Raw genomic sequence first — 15,421 nt, 5'->3', positions numbered from 1 at the left:
CATAAAGGCATCCCAGCAACCATGATGTCTCAAACCTGCCAAACAACATTGTTGTTCAGACAGTGCCCATGTCCTACTCGCTTGTGCCATGCAGGCACTTACCATTGCTCCAGCACTTTTTCATTCCTGGAGGACTTCTAAAATTTTATTTGCAAAAATATGTAACATGAGATCCACAGGCTGCTTTTATCCACACCCAGCATGAATTGAAGGCTACTATTACCACCACAATCAATGGGTTTTATGGAGATTTAGCTACATAGCTGACATGCAGTCTGGTGAGGAGTGACAGCCAGACTGGCTGTAAGCCAGGTCAAAAGGAGTCTGCCACACTTGCCTCAAGAAGCAGCAGGCAGCTGTGTCTACAGACCAAAGGACGATGTCCAAGGTAGTCATGTAAGCTTTGAACTCAATTCTGGCACTTTGGAGAGCAAATGGAAGATCTAAACATGTTGTTCCTCCTGTTCCTGGTGGAGGATGAAAGGCCAAGAGCAGTGCCCAAGCTGGGAGGTCAGGAAACCAGGGCTGGCAATTCAAATGTTCAAGAACTGTGAGACTTTGAAAAAGTGAGTTGTTTTTGTTTACTCCCTTTCCAATTTCTGAGCATGTTCAATGTGCGCAGAGCCGGCAACACCCCAGCTGGAGAGTGAGGGCTCCCCAGCTACAGGAGCGCGTCTGCATCATTTCCCTGGGACGTCATGGTTAAAGCCTGTTGGTGAATTACAGCCCACATAGCTCTGTCTCCTGTAAATTGTTGCCTGGCTAAGATTTTCTCCACAGCCACAGATTTTTCTCTTTACCTTTCTGCTAAAGAAAAAGTGGAAAGTCCAGTGTGAGTCCAGGGTCGGGACTCCAAATACTGTCACTCTTGCACTGCGTTGCAAGATGTACCCCATGCAGTGATGCACCCACACAGGGGTCCCAGTGGGGCCCCAGCTCGATTTTGAGGCTGACAGCACCACAGGATCTAGGGTCCAGCACTTCAGAGGTGCAGCACATACATGATCCCCAGGGCAGCCCATGCCTGGACACTTGGGAGAGACAAAGAGATGTCAACCTTAGAGCCTGAAGCCCTCAGCCTGTGGAAATAGTTGAAAGACTTCTAGTTTAGGGAAGCAGAGCACACTAGACAAGCTATAATTTTAATGGTATTTTCCACACATGCTTACCTCTGAGCTGCCTACCATAAGCCTGTTTCCTGCCTGGGTTCTCTGGATGCCTTTTATATGGTGCATATACAGCATCTGGAAATTAAATGAAGAGTTAAATAATGGCTCTCTTGTGTATGGAGCACAGTAAAAATTACACAGCGAGTTTTTATAACTTTTTTTAATATAATAAAGTTAAAGAGACTGAATGCTGGTTTTATGATATGAGATTTCCAGATTGCTCCCAAGCCAGCAACAACCTATTCATAATCTTTTATTATAGCATTGTCATGATGACTATAATCAAGTCCCTGAGCTACCTGATGATACCAGGGATAGCGTGAAGCTGGTAAATACTGATAAGTTTGCATTTAATATGACATTTATAGACTCTGGTGCTTGCCTCTTCTAATAGTAAAATCCTGTTGATAAATTTGGATCTGTTTTCCTCTTTTCAAAGGATCCAGGTTCTATAGATATCTTTAGGATACCAACATATGAACTGATTTGGTAAAATTCATGTTGGTGTCCCCACTTAAAAAAAAAAAATAAACAAAAACTTTTTCACCAGCCTCTTTCCTCACTTCCCCACTGCCAGAATTTTCAAACACTAATTAAAAAAATGTTTTAAGCAAAATCTGGCAGGACAATATCATGGTTGCTATTACAAAGGTAAGATCAGGTAAGATCATGCTTGTTATTACAAAGATTGGTTGTATTTGCTTGCTTGATCAAAGATTTTTCCTGCATACCAGTACACTGCAGCTTCAGCTGGGTCCAGACTCCTGCATTGCCTCTGGGCTAACTTCATACGTAGGGGTGAATGTTTGATGTGATGCCCTGTCCCCTGACTTCCTAGTATGCTGAGGTGTCATCTGTCAAAATAGGCCTTCTACTAGGAATTGCACACATCAATAATTGAAGTACTTGCTCCAGGTCAACTGTGTTCTAGTGTTACACAGATAACAGCTTCTCACAGCCATGAGGTCTGCACATAGAAAATGTCAATCCTCTCCATTCACTAGCGACAAAATCAGAACTGCTCTTTCTCCCTTTCAGCCCTATGTCAGCCTATGTCAGCCTTACGTGTGTTCATTTCTGTATGGCTTACTTGTACTTTTCTAGCCTCTTTTTAAAACCCTCCAAGGTGGATATTCTTCATGCAGTCTATTTCTGTGCTTAATTACTCTTACTATTAGAAAGCTTTTCCTAGTTCCTAATGTAAAGCTAGCTGTAATTTAAGCTATTATTTTATAATGGAGAATTAATTCTTTCACCCTCCGCAGCTACCTTTAAAGCTCTGGAAGTGGTAATTGCGTCTCTGTGCTCCTTCCCTTTTGAAGGGAGCAAGCAGCTCCGATTCCTCCAGGCTGTGGTTTTGGACTGTTCTCACTGCTCTCCCCTGGATGCTCACCAGCAACTGCATTGCACCGGAGCTGCCACAACCGGGAAAGTGCTCCAGATGGGGCCATGCCAATGCTGGAAGAAAGAAGGTTTCCACCATGTGTGTCATAGACAAAATCCTGCTTATATATCTCATGACAGGAGATACCTCTCTGGAAACAGGATAATGTTATTGACTTTGGTTCACCTTCTGATTTACTACGTGTTCTCTCACCAAGCCAAATCTTCTCCTGTTGTTCTGGTGCTTACCTGATGTTGACTGTTACATATTTGAGTAGGTGATTTCCTCTACTTGTCTACAAAAACCTTTCACTTGCTCAGATTGAATTGCATCTTTTTGTTTGTTTGTTTTAATCATTTATCCAATTTCTCAAAAGTATTCTGAATTCTAATCCCATTTTCCAGTCCTCCAGGTAACACTTTCCAGATGGAGGTCATCTAAAAAATTAATAAACATATTCTGTATGCCACTGTCCATAGCAATAATGCAAATGCTGAATAATGCTGGTACAGGACAGACCACAATGAAACACTGACTTAATGAACTAAAGTGATTTAAGGTACACAATTTGCAACTGATGTTGAACAATTAACCTAGAACTCACAGACATGGTTATCTACCTAGGGCTATGGCTATGCAGTAATGTGATAATATACAGCACTACAGTGCAGCATCCAAAAAGCTAAGATGCTGCAATTCCGGCAGAAGCAGTGGTAGCAGAGTGAAAAACTCTGGAAATGACAAATTAGTCCTTATTTTCTGTCAGATGTATAACTGCTTTCTTGAACCACGCTATGACCACGATAATAGATGGTACCCTGGAAAATATCCTCAGGATTTTCTTTAACACCTGTACTCAGGAACATGGGGAAATTTCTGGTCTACATCTGAAGCTTTTCTGAAAGTTGGCCTTTCACATTTGCCATGTGATGAGGATTTAGGACAAGGCTTCATTTTGGTTTCAGTGGCTGCATCTCCCCACCAGTACCTGGTCGCTAGCACACATTCCTGCTCATGTTGCTCTGCAGATGCCCAATTTACATCAGACTTCCTTCCACCTTGAAACACAACATCCTTCAGCTTTTCTACAAGGCCCGCAGTAGTTTATTTTTTTTTTCCAAAAAATTGTACCTTAAGCAGACATTAAAAATCCATTGTTTATTTCTATATATTGTGAATTAGGCAAAGCAAGGGGGAAAAAGTATTCCCTACACACTTAAGAATCTTTTCTGTTGAAAAGAATGTAAGGGAAAAAAAAAAAAAAAAAAAAAAAAAGAAGAAGAAAATTTGTTCTGAAATCCACTTTGTTTTGTTTGCAAGGTTATTTCTCTTTAGAAAATAAAAGATGTTTCAGATGAAATTTTTGAGTGGTTTTATACAATGTCATATCATCTGCCTCTGAAATCCCTGTAATGACCTTTGCTGTGGCAGTTCTTGATCAGCCGACAGCATATAATGGCTTAATACATGAACTGAAGCAGGATGAAAATCAAAGAGCAATCATCTTTGGAAGGCAAAATGTCACATGAAAGGCATCAATCAACTGGAGTGAGTTCAGCTGAGGGCCACCAAGATGCTCAGGGCAGGAGCAATTGCTCTGCAAGAAGGGGCTGAGGGAGCTGGGTTGGTTCAGTTGGAGAAGGGACAGCCCTGAGGGGACCTAAGTGCAGCTCCCATCCCTAGAAGAAGGTCCACCTACAAATGGAGCCAGGCTCTTCACAGCTGTGCCTGGTGGGCAGATGACTATACAAATAAAATGAAAAAAATAATAATAAAGAGAGAGAAATTGAAGCTGGATATAAAGAGAAGCTTTTTCCCCACGAGCACAGCTGGGCATTGGAACAGATTACCCAGCACTATTCCAGTACTATTTCCATACTGGAAAGGTTTAAATCCCAATCTACCTCATTTAGGGTAGCAGACCCTATTTTGAGCAGGAGTTTGGGCTAGAGACCTCTGGAGGCCCTGTCCACCATGAATTTTCCCATGGTCCTGTGATTCTTGCACTAACTAGGAAAGGCCATGGCAGTGATTTTAACTTCCATTTTGAATGTTCCCATCCCTTTAGCTCTGGATCGCATGTGATCACATAGATTATTTAGTGTTTCTAATGATGTGAATAAGCTGAAGAGCATATGTATCAACCAGTGAGGAGATACTGATTGTAAAGTTACAGTAAACTGTCTGCTTTAAGAGAGGAATATGCAATGCAGTCTGAGGAAACATCTACCATTAAAATAATTGCTGTGCTAGAACATGGCACTTAATCAGGAAGATCAGTAGATAGATAGAAATAGTCATAACGTATCATTTTCCTAGCACCAAATCTACAGTAGTTTTATACTGCAGATTTGCAGTTTTATTACTTTTGAGTGCAGTGAAAGATGATTTATCTGGTCTATATGATACAGTTCAAATGCTCTGTTATAAAAATGAGCTATTGATCTCAGGAGATTCTAATTTAGATCAGTTCACTTAAAAAGAGTAATAAACTGAAACAGTCTGAGAAGCTTATGTTTCGAATGACTTATCAAGGAGTTAAAAAATTTAGTAACTTGAGCCAACAGTAACTTTAACAGTAGCCAGAGTCCCAGATTTTACAGAGCCAAACTTTTCTGAACTATTCCCACAAGTATGTGCATAACATCTATTTCTATTACACTGATGCCCAGAGATGCTCATTTGTAGTAGATCTTATAAATATAAATAAAGAGTGAAAGACATTCTGGAGAGCTCAAAATATAACCGTAGCAGTGATTCTGAGTAATAGCTGTTTGGGCACAAATACTAGTAAGTAAAGTATGAGAAGGTCAGTCCTATTTTCTCTTACATTACCCATCACTAAAACTTGAGATTTTGCCAAAGATTTGAGGAGATTTCTAGAAAAAGCTTGATTAATGCTTTATTGCTGAAAATCTGACTAAATGGGTAATTTGGCAGTCCAGTTTCTCACAACCATAGTTTGGGTTTAACTGCCTGGCCCCTATATTTTAATGAGGTCTATGAAATAAGCATTAATTGAATGTATTAAAAGGTGAATGTGCAAATTGTTGTAAGATTGCACTCCATTATCAATAACTGGCTGTGTCCAGCAGAATTAGGTGTTCTGTTCGATATCCCTGTTAATGACCTGGATAATGGAACAGAATGGATGTCCTCAAACGTGAAAATAATGAGCAAAGGGGGACCGAAAGTATTTGAGAGGGTTAGAATCTAAAACAATAAATTGGAGAAATGATTTAAAGTCAGGAAGATGAAACACATCGCAGATGAGTGGGAGAAGTGCTTCACTTGGAAGAAGGAACAAATCAAAAAAAGGAAAAAGAACCAGGCAGCAGCATGGCATAAGAGCTGGTTATAGTGAATCATAATCTAAATAGGCTATAACTGATGTCATGCTGTTGCCAGAATGGCAGCTTTTATTCTGGAAAACAGTCAGTAGTTCCCCCTTCATGAGCAGTTCTGAAGAGGTACCATACACTGGTTTAGATGACTCATATCCGCAGAGATGAAGACCCTTTGCTTGGTGTTAAGAAAAGTGGCACTTAGAAAATATTTTCTGTAGGGGATGACTAAATAATGTGGGTTTGACTCAGTTTAGCAGACTGGTGGGAAAGCTGAAGGAAGGTGATATCACAGAGGTTGTACAGAGGGATGGAGGACATGGACAAGAAGTGGATGAGGATAACTTGTAGCAAAGCAGAAAGCTGGGCAAGTAACCTGTCTAGTTAGAAGAACAGATAATCATTTCTTTGAACATATAACCTAAGGTAAAAAAATCTCTGTCACCAAAGGTTTTGGAAACTGCTTACTATAGATATGAATTTCTCCTTCAAAATGCTCCCTTTGGAGGGAGTCATGAGCTACTAATAGCTCTTAGGAAAACTCCCAGAAGTAGGTGAGGGGAGTCCCAAGCAAGAAGACCAAGGAGGTCGCAGGGGGTCTTACTCAAAACTGAGTAGTTACAATAGACACCTAGGATGTGGGTGACCAGTGTTTAACCATCCGTAAAGAAAATTGATTCAATTTTTCCTGTCAGGAGTCTGTCTAATCACCAGATACCTATAAGGTGATGGAAGATCCTCGTTAAAGACACCCCACTTTAAGTAAAATAATAAAATGCACACTAACACAAGAGCTGAAGTCCAAATGAGGAGTTTTAAGAGTAAGAAACAGGATGTTTGCTTTCTTCACCAAAGGACGACTGTTCCACTGTTTTCTGTGTGTTGCATGCATTGGTGGCTGCTAAGCACATCTTGTCAGTTCCCCAGGAGCTCTGCACCAATAGCACATTTGTTGCAGACACTCATAGACAAAGCATTTAATAGAAAACAATTGATCTCTGAGGGTTCTTTGCATAAGGGTCCTGCAGCAGCATCTTCAGCTGGACCTGGTGAGACTCCCCGAACCACTGCTCTGTTGTTAGGATCCAGCTGGGCCATGGTCCTGCATGACCACACCAGCAAGTGCATGATCTGTTCCTATTGATTATATTTTATTATGTACAACATGCCTCCTAACTATCATGACTGGGTAGAGGACATGCCCAGGGTATGTCTATGCTTGTCTGACACTTTACCTGCACAGCAGGTAAAGTGTCAGACAAGCATAGACATACCCTGCAGATCACCTGCAGCAGCTCTCCAACAGCTCAGCTGTGCAGGGGCTGGGAGCTCAGGCAATCACCTCACAGCAAGGCAGCCTCCTGTCTAGGGTTAACCTCTTGTTTTTTTTTTTGTATGCAGAGACCAGCTGGGAGCTCTGGGACTACCCAGGAATTAGGGACTAAACAAGGTGGATGCACACACAGGCACAGCCCTGATCCCCAGCCACACCACAGCTACAGCTGTAGGACAACCTGAATTTCAACTGTTGGTCTCACAGCTGAGATTGTACAGCTTTTGCTAAGCTCCAGAGTGGGTACCTGCCTTAGCCAAGCATCTTCCATACCAGCTATTGCCCTATTAGTTTCCATGGCAGTGCTTTTACTCTCTCCCAAAAGATTCCTTCCTCTGTACTTTCACTACTTGTCATCGTGCAACAGAAGCTCTTTGTTAAAAGCTTCTCTTGCTGGGCAAATTTAGAAGCACATAAGCCTGATGAGATAGCAAATTAATAATGGCCTGCCTGCATCAGGAACTAATACAGATGTAGTTTAAATTACTGTGTCAGAGTTGGTAGATAAGATTATTTATCTCTGATACGTAAAATAAACTTCCTGACCGAGCAGTAAGGGCTGCCTCCAAAGCCTTGCTTGTATTTAATTCTCATACACTTTTCCCAGACTGGGGAATTGTACATTTCACTACACCTCTTTAGGCTTTTTCTCCATGAATTTTCCTACATATTTAGTGTAGAGAATACAATAATAGTACAAAATCCTCTTCAATACATTGCAGCTTCTGCTTTGCAACTCCACTAACCCTCACAAAATCTTTGATAGTTCTCTTAACATTACCTGTGAAATTAAATGAAATGCATTTATTCACATATGTATGAAACAGTTGCACATTGTGACTTTGGTAGTTTCAGAATAAATGGTTCCAAATTGTTTTCGAAGTTCTGATGAGGAAAGAATAAGGTGGCAGATATTCCAATGTGGAAGAGAAAAGGAACATGCCTATTTTATAAACAAATATAGAAATGTCTATTCCAAAGATTCTCACTCTGGATGCAGTGATAAATTTTTGGGTTTCTGATCACCTTCTGCTTCCAGTTCCTGGCTAGACACAGAGTGGAATCTCTGAATGGATGAAAGAGATTCATGCTGAGAAAAAATCAAAAAATCAAAGATCAAGTAAGGCTTTTTGGACATAAAATAAACCATAACTAATTTCTTCATCATTTTTCCCTAGTTAGACAGCAAGCTAAATAGTCACTATGAATTTCCTGGAATTCATTTTTCACTTACCAACAAGATACAACTCCCTTCTGCTATGTGGTGAACAGATTAAGAGCATGAGGCCAAATATCACAACTAGGACATCAGCTGCAGCTCATCTGAAGACACACAAAGGAATTTATTTCATATACATCCACCGGGAAGTGCCACGAGACAAAACTAGGAACTTTCCAAACTGAAATACTGATAGCCCACAAAGATGAAGTCCTGCGGATTTCAGTTTCTCTAGCTATTAAAGCAGAATAATGACACTGGTCTTCCCTGAAATACATTTTGAGATAAAAGGAACTTGAGGTCATTGTAGGAGAACAAACAATTGGGAATCATGAGGCTGCAATACTCAAGTGGATAATCTGTCAATATAAATATCCATTGGCTGCTGAAAAGATGTTTTAAAATAAATGGAAATAATGCCTTTTAATATATTTTTTTCAGTATTTTTAGGGGGAAAATGCCCTTTTCACCAAACAGCCTGACTCTTTATAGAAGCCTAGGGGATTTATACAGCTTTCAGCATCACAGCATCTGAATGAAGGATTATGCTTACAGCCACAAACACAGAGAGCCCCACAAGCACTACTTCGCTGCCCACTCAGAACTTCACAGACACAACCAGAGGAGAGCTCCAGAGCCCTCTGGCCGTGACTGTGCTCATTCCAGCTACTTCCATGGCTTCCAAATCAGACCAAAGGAACACAGACTGTTTGAAATGAAACAGATGCCTCTTTTGCTATACTCTTATTTGACCCTCACATTTTGGCAAACAATCGATCTCCACTGCTTTAGGCCTCACATGATCCTATGAATAATAAAAAAAAAAAAAAAAAAAAAAAAAAAAAACCTGTATACAGGATTTTTTTTGATGCTATAGCCACAGTGCATGGTTTATAGAGACTTATGGTTCCAATAAGGATGGGCAGAGTATCTGGTTAATGGCCTGCATGAAAGCATTTGAAGGTAATAATGTGTCTCCAGCCACACAGGCATCTGCCTTTCAGCCCACCAGGCTTTTCAGCCCAGCAGAAGTACTCACCACTAAATGGCCACAGATACTGAAGTGTTGGAATATTTGAGCTGCATTCATCAGCTGTCACTTTTGAGGACTTTCAGAGTATTTTGGACTCCAGGTTTAGAAGTACAGCTTTTTCTGCACATATGAAACTGCTAGATTTTTATAAGAAAAAGGTGCAAAATAACAGTGATGCTATTTGCATAGCAGAAATAGTCATGTTGTTTTCCCCTGCTACCAGATTTTCAGAGGGGATTTAACTCCCTCCTGGACAACAACCACATTTCCAGACCTAAGGAGGATTTCAGCCACTTAATGCATGAAGGATATGTGCAGGAGGATACATGCACTTATGTCTGAGTGTCCAAATTAGTCTTAATTATTGCACATGATTCCTTGTATGAGGAGACCCAAATTCAGTATAGAGATTATGTGAACCACACTATGCTGGAACAAATAGCCTGTCCCACTCCCCTGCAGTTCCCACCTGCTTGCATCTGTGAGCTGTAGCAAAACCGCTCTGTTAGTTGCTCTGCCATATTTTGTCAAAAAACATTTCCTCTATGCCTTGCTTTCTCATTACAGACCACATTTACTCTTCCTAACAAAATTCCACTCGCCTGACATCAGGGCAGTAACACAGGTGCAGGAGGAAACTGGCTGTATTTACACTCTGCTGCTGACTGTTTAGACCAAGTAAAGGAACTTGGAAAAGATTAGGCAGTATATCAGCTATTAACTTATGGACTATTTCACACTTCATATGCCTTTTTTCTACTTTCAGAACTGTGCTGCTCAGAAAGGCTTGTCAAAGTTTTAGTGAATTTTACAGCTTGTGCTCATGCTGCCTGCATTAGTTCACCAAGTATAGATTTCCAATATCTTTCACATTCCTTCAGTTTCTACAATTATTCTTGTCTGCTATCACAATCTGAAATAGCAAGATGTCAGTTTTATTTTGTTCTAATTGCTGTTAATGACTTATTGATGTGAGCAATTGCTTTCTGACTCATTGTCTTGGAGGTGTTTATGCATGGGTCTTTAGTGAAGTATCAGGAGAAATATTTCATGGTGACAACTAGACTCTGATATTGTTTTCTTGATTTTACTTCAGTACAGATCTAGTGAATACCTCCAGAGGTAGTGGAGGCCAGAATACTTCGAACCACTATAGGCAAGCTTGTAAAGATACAGAAGCACCTGAAAATGTGCATAGCTTACTAATGACAGTAAAAAATGCCTAGGCATCTAAGCTCAACTGAAATCAGTAAGAATGATCTGTGAATTAAATAACATACATATATATATATATAAAAGTGGCAGACCACAGACAAGGTCATACTTCCTGTAAGCTTTTAATTCCAATGCTTACATGTACAAATAAAAAATACGAATTACTATCCCAAGAGATACAAGAAAAGGACAATTTTAAAATAAAAGATTTTTGAACAATAGCAGTCATATTTGTGCAGGCAATGTTTTTCCCATCCTGCAAAGCTAAGACTTTGCACATTTTTTCTATTCTGTGAAACAATAATAGAAAGACTCTGAAGCATTTTTCCTGAATAACCAGACAGGTACATTCACTTAGTGTGTTTGTGTTGATAATGGCTAAACATGTCAACACTGAATGTGCTGTAAGCATGTTATACTAGTAATATATGTGACTCTGTCAATATTTATGACATTCACTGTTGGAGTTCAATATTAATAACAACATTACAAATGAGAGAAATGTATAATGAGACCCAGTTTCATGACCACACATGGATCCTATCCGACTGCACAGCTCCATTGACATTACAGAATTCTCCATCTGATCAGATAAGACAAGAATTGGGTCTGTGATAACTAAAGCCATTTCTATTTAGGTCACTGGTGATTTGTAGAAGGTTGTTATCTTTCACAGAAATGAGTTCCTCAGTATCAGCTCTAAAGAGATTTCCAGAACTTCTCACTACTTGCTCACAGCCTCTCTGCTGGTGCAATTAGCTGAGTGGGAGGTCTTGATTGCAGAATGATGCTTCAGAAAGCTATGATCAGTCTTCTGGAGGACCCGGCACATTACTAGAGAAAATCTCATTTAGGCTGTCATAGGAGGAATGAATGCAAAAAGGAAGAATCTGAGGGACTCAGAATAACACCTTGGCTGGCCATATGTACCCAGGAACATTTGGGGTTCTTGTTCTAGAATGAAGAACAATCTGAAATAATTATCTTGATGAACACAAAGATGACAAGTTGGATAGGGCACAATTTTCTGCTCTTAGAAGGGCGACGAAGCTGGTGAGGGGCCTGGAGAACAAGTCCTACGAGGAGCGGCTAAGGGAGCTGGGCTTGTTCAGCCTGGAGAAGAGGAGGCTCAGGGGTGACCTTATCGCTCTTTTTAGGTACCTCAAGGGAGGCTGTAGAGAGGTGGGGGTTGGCCTGTTCTCCCACGTGCCTGGTGACAGGACGAGGGGGAATGGGCTTAAGTTGAGCCAGGGGAGTTTTAGGTTAGATGTTAGGAAGAACTTCTTTACAGAAAGGGTTGTGAGGCATTGGAACAGGCTGCCCAGGGAAGTGGTGGAGTCACCATCCCTGGAAGTCTTCAAAAGAAGCTTAGATGTAGAGCTTAGGGATATGGTTTAGTGGAGGGCTGTTAGCGTTAGGTTGGAGGTTGGACTCGATGACCTTGAGGTCTCTTCCAACCTAGAAAATTCTGTGATTCTGTGATTCTGTGATTCTATTTCAGGGATTGTAGTTCTTAGGAAGGAGTTATTTAGTGACATTTCAAGTTATTTGTATGGCACTGGCTTAGAAAGCTGCTTCTAAAAGCAGTTCTTCTAAAGAGCAGTGTTAAAAGCAGTCATTAAATAAGTTAAACTCTGTGAGTTGTTAGGAGAGAAAGTAGGGTTTTGGCATGCAGAGTTATCATGCCTAAGGAAGTTAACTTCCTTAGCTTATTTTGTAAACTCTTCATTTTTACACTTATTTGGATTAGTGTCTGGAATTCTGTATCCCATACTAAAAACCTTTAATGCAGAATTTGTATTTCAGTCAATTTGAGCTTAATTTTTAGTTTCTGGATGATATTTTCTTCACTATCGTATTTCATTAAATACAAATCTAGGTAACAGCTGTTTTTTCATGTTATGTTTAAGGTTTTAATGCTGGTTTAAACAAGGACAGTTGTGACATCTGTCAAAGAGATGCTGCCAATAAAATTCTGTTTATTTTGTGCAGCAGACACTATAAAGAACATCTCTTAACGTAATGTCATTCAGAAACATGGTTGTAAGAGAGGCTTATATCCCTGTTTGCTCTCACCTTGGGATTTATCATAATGGAAGTTAGTGTCATAAGACAATTCAAGGTTATTTTCTTCTAAGCACCTCATGCAAATTGTATTGAGCAGCAGGAGAGAGTTGTTTTTAATAGTATAAGAAGCTGGAAGGTGAATTTTGGAAGCATATCAACTATTCTGCTATTCAATATTGTCCCTTCCTGTCAAGCATATGGAAGATATTCCTGATTGAAGCAGAAGGGCACAATAATGTTCATATTATTTTTAATGCAGTGATGGGTGCTTAAGCCAATTGTGTTAATAAAAGATCAGGACAGCTCTGGAAAAAAAAAATAATAATAATTTCTGGTCTACAGCTGCTCACTGATATAAGTCTGGGAATTTCTGTAGGAGTGGCACTGTTTAATTTCAGACAGACAAAAGTAAAAAGAGAAAATTGCCTTTTCATAGTCACCTTTGCTGTAGACATAGCATCCATTGAAACATTTAAACAGGGAGAGATGAGGAGTGCTGGATAGTATTTGTATCAGTTGTTCGGAGTATGTGTATCAGAGTTCCTGACAAAGACATACACAAGGAGGATTCTTTCTGTTTTCACATGTTATGCCTTCCATTTCTGAATTCATCCTTTGTTATAGCAAAGGATCTGTGGGTCAGCCTCAGTTTGGGAAAAAAATGTTTAAAATTGCTGTCTGCAAATACATTTTTGTATGTAAGCTTGGTGCCGAGAGTGCTGTTACACTCTCAGTGGAGCATTGGGTGATCCAGCTGACAACCTGGTGAGTACTGAATCTCCCTCTTGACTGTAAGACCAGGCTTCCCTCTATCTAATAGCAATTAGTGTTCTATTTGATTAGCAAACATAGGTGTACACTGTCGTTTGAGATAACTTAAGATATCTACAAATCACTGACAGATACAGCACAAGATGTACAGGAGAGCCTTACTTTTATGGACTAGCAGCGGAAGACCAAATGAGCACCTCAAAGATCACAAGGGCATCTCAAAAAAACCTTAGCCACCTATGTTTAGGGACCTGAATCCATCCTTATATTTAGACGCCTTGATTTAGATCTCACAACCTTGAGCTGAATGCCTGTATTTTATACAAAGGATATTTGAATCTGAGTTATCTTTAACCACTGATGAAGTCTGCAGGCATCACATGTTCCTCAGGGGGAGGTAGGGTCTCCCCCTGCAGCACCAGATTATGGAGAGGACCTTTATGGATAGTTAATCTTTTCATGTGGAAAGCATTGCTGTTAAGCTTAAGTGCCTAAAGATATTCAGTTACAGAACTGGGGAATTAAAGTGGCAGTATACAGCATCATCTGCTCATGCAAGGAGAGGATATTGACCATTTCTTTTAAACCTAGGACTAGATAAAATATCAATGTCACAGTTATTTTAAACAGCCTTAATAAAAATAAAATAATAATAATTTGATGAGTCAATAAGTGGGAAAGCAAGTTTCCAGACCACCTTTAGCAGAATATGGTTAGCATAATAATTAATGGTTAACAACCCATGTATTCTCAGTGAATAAAAGTTTACTGGACCAAGACAAATAAAATAGGAAATTTCTATTCAAATTCCAAACAACCATGGGCGCCCTTTTCCCATAGAAACTGAGAGATAATTAAGAGCATCTCTGAAAATTAGTTCGTTGATTTTGATGGGCTACATATGGATTTAGGTACTTTACTTCATCATAGATTTAATATTTTGTTACCTTTAGTAGTTTCCATTAAATTTGCTACTATGGAAACAGGGATTCCTGGAAGTGGCAAGGTAGAAAATTGCTCTGATTAATAAACATTTTGGCAGTACAACTCAGTACTTAGCCTCTACAGGGTCATGGCTCAGATGGGCAAATAAATGCACTGGATTTGTTGAATTATTATACTATTCTTACTGTTTTAATATTATCTACTTGTCATCTTTAGATTAATTTCTGGTTTTGAGCATTGTTGTAAATCTTGCTAAGTCTGCAAAGACAGTGGAGTTCCAAGTCTTAGCCTGCCTGTGGTTACAGACCTCACCCGAGCTCTTTTCTCCACCAGAGCTGAGAAATTGCAGAGAACTAAGCTCTCCATTGGCATGGGTTGTTGAGGTTGTCCTGTCCCATGTTAGAAGTCTGTAAAAGTACTTCTACTTCTGTAAGTCTTCTTTAAAAAAAAAAAAAAAGAAAAAAGAAAAAAAAAAAAGAAACTTCTTCCCTTGACTGTCAATTTGCTGCTTGATTTTTATTTTTTTTTATTTTTTATTTTTTTTTTATTTTGCCAAGAGCAGCCACAGCCTAAAGGAGGAGGACACTATGGCCACTTGTCCCATACCTACTGCAGGAAGAAAGGCTGGAGAAAAAGTTTCCCTACCCTTTTTTCTTATTGTGGTTATTGTGGTAGGAGCATTGAAGCCAGCATCTCAGCAGCCATCTGACACAGTGTACAAATGAATTTCCAGAGGAAATAGCCTCTCTCCTCTGAGCCTTCTACACAGGTACATTTGTCCTTAAGGTAGTGTTGAGACAATGTGTGTATTTATTGTGTAAGGGGGAAACCTTAGAGCAGTCTGTAACAAATCTCCAGTGGAGGACATGGTGGCTTCATGAAACAAGAAAAGGTCATGCAAACCTCTCTGTCTTCTCTTCCATCTCCAGAAGATAGAAGGA

This window comes from Aythya ferina, assembly GCF_964211825.1.
Source record: "Aythya ferina genome assembly, chromosome: 2".
In the NCBI taxonomy this organism is placed as follows: Eukaryota; Metazoa; Chordata; class Aves; order Anseriformes; family Anatidae; genus Aythya; species Aythya ferina.
The sequence above is the reverse complement of the archived record's forward strand: the minus strand, read 5'-3'. Positions refer to the sequence as shown.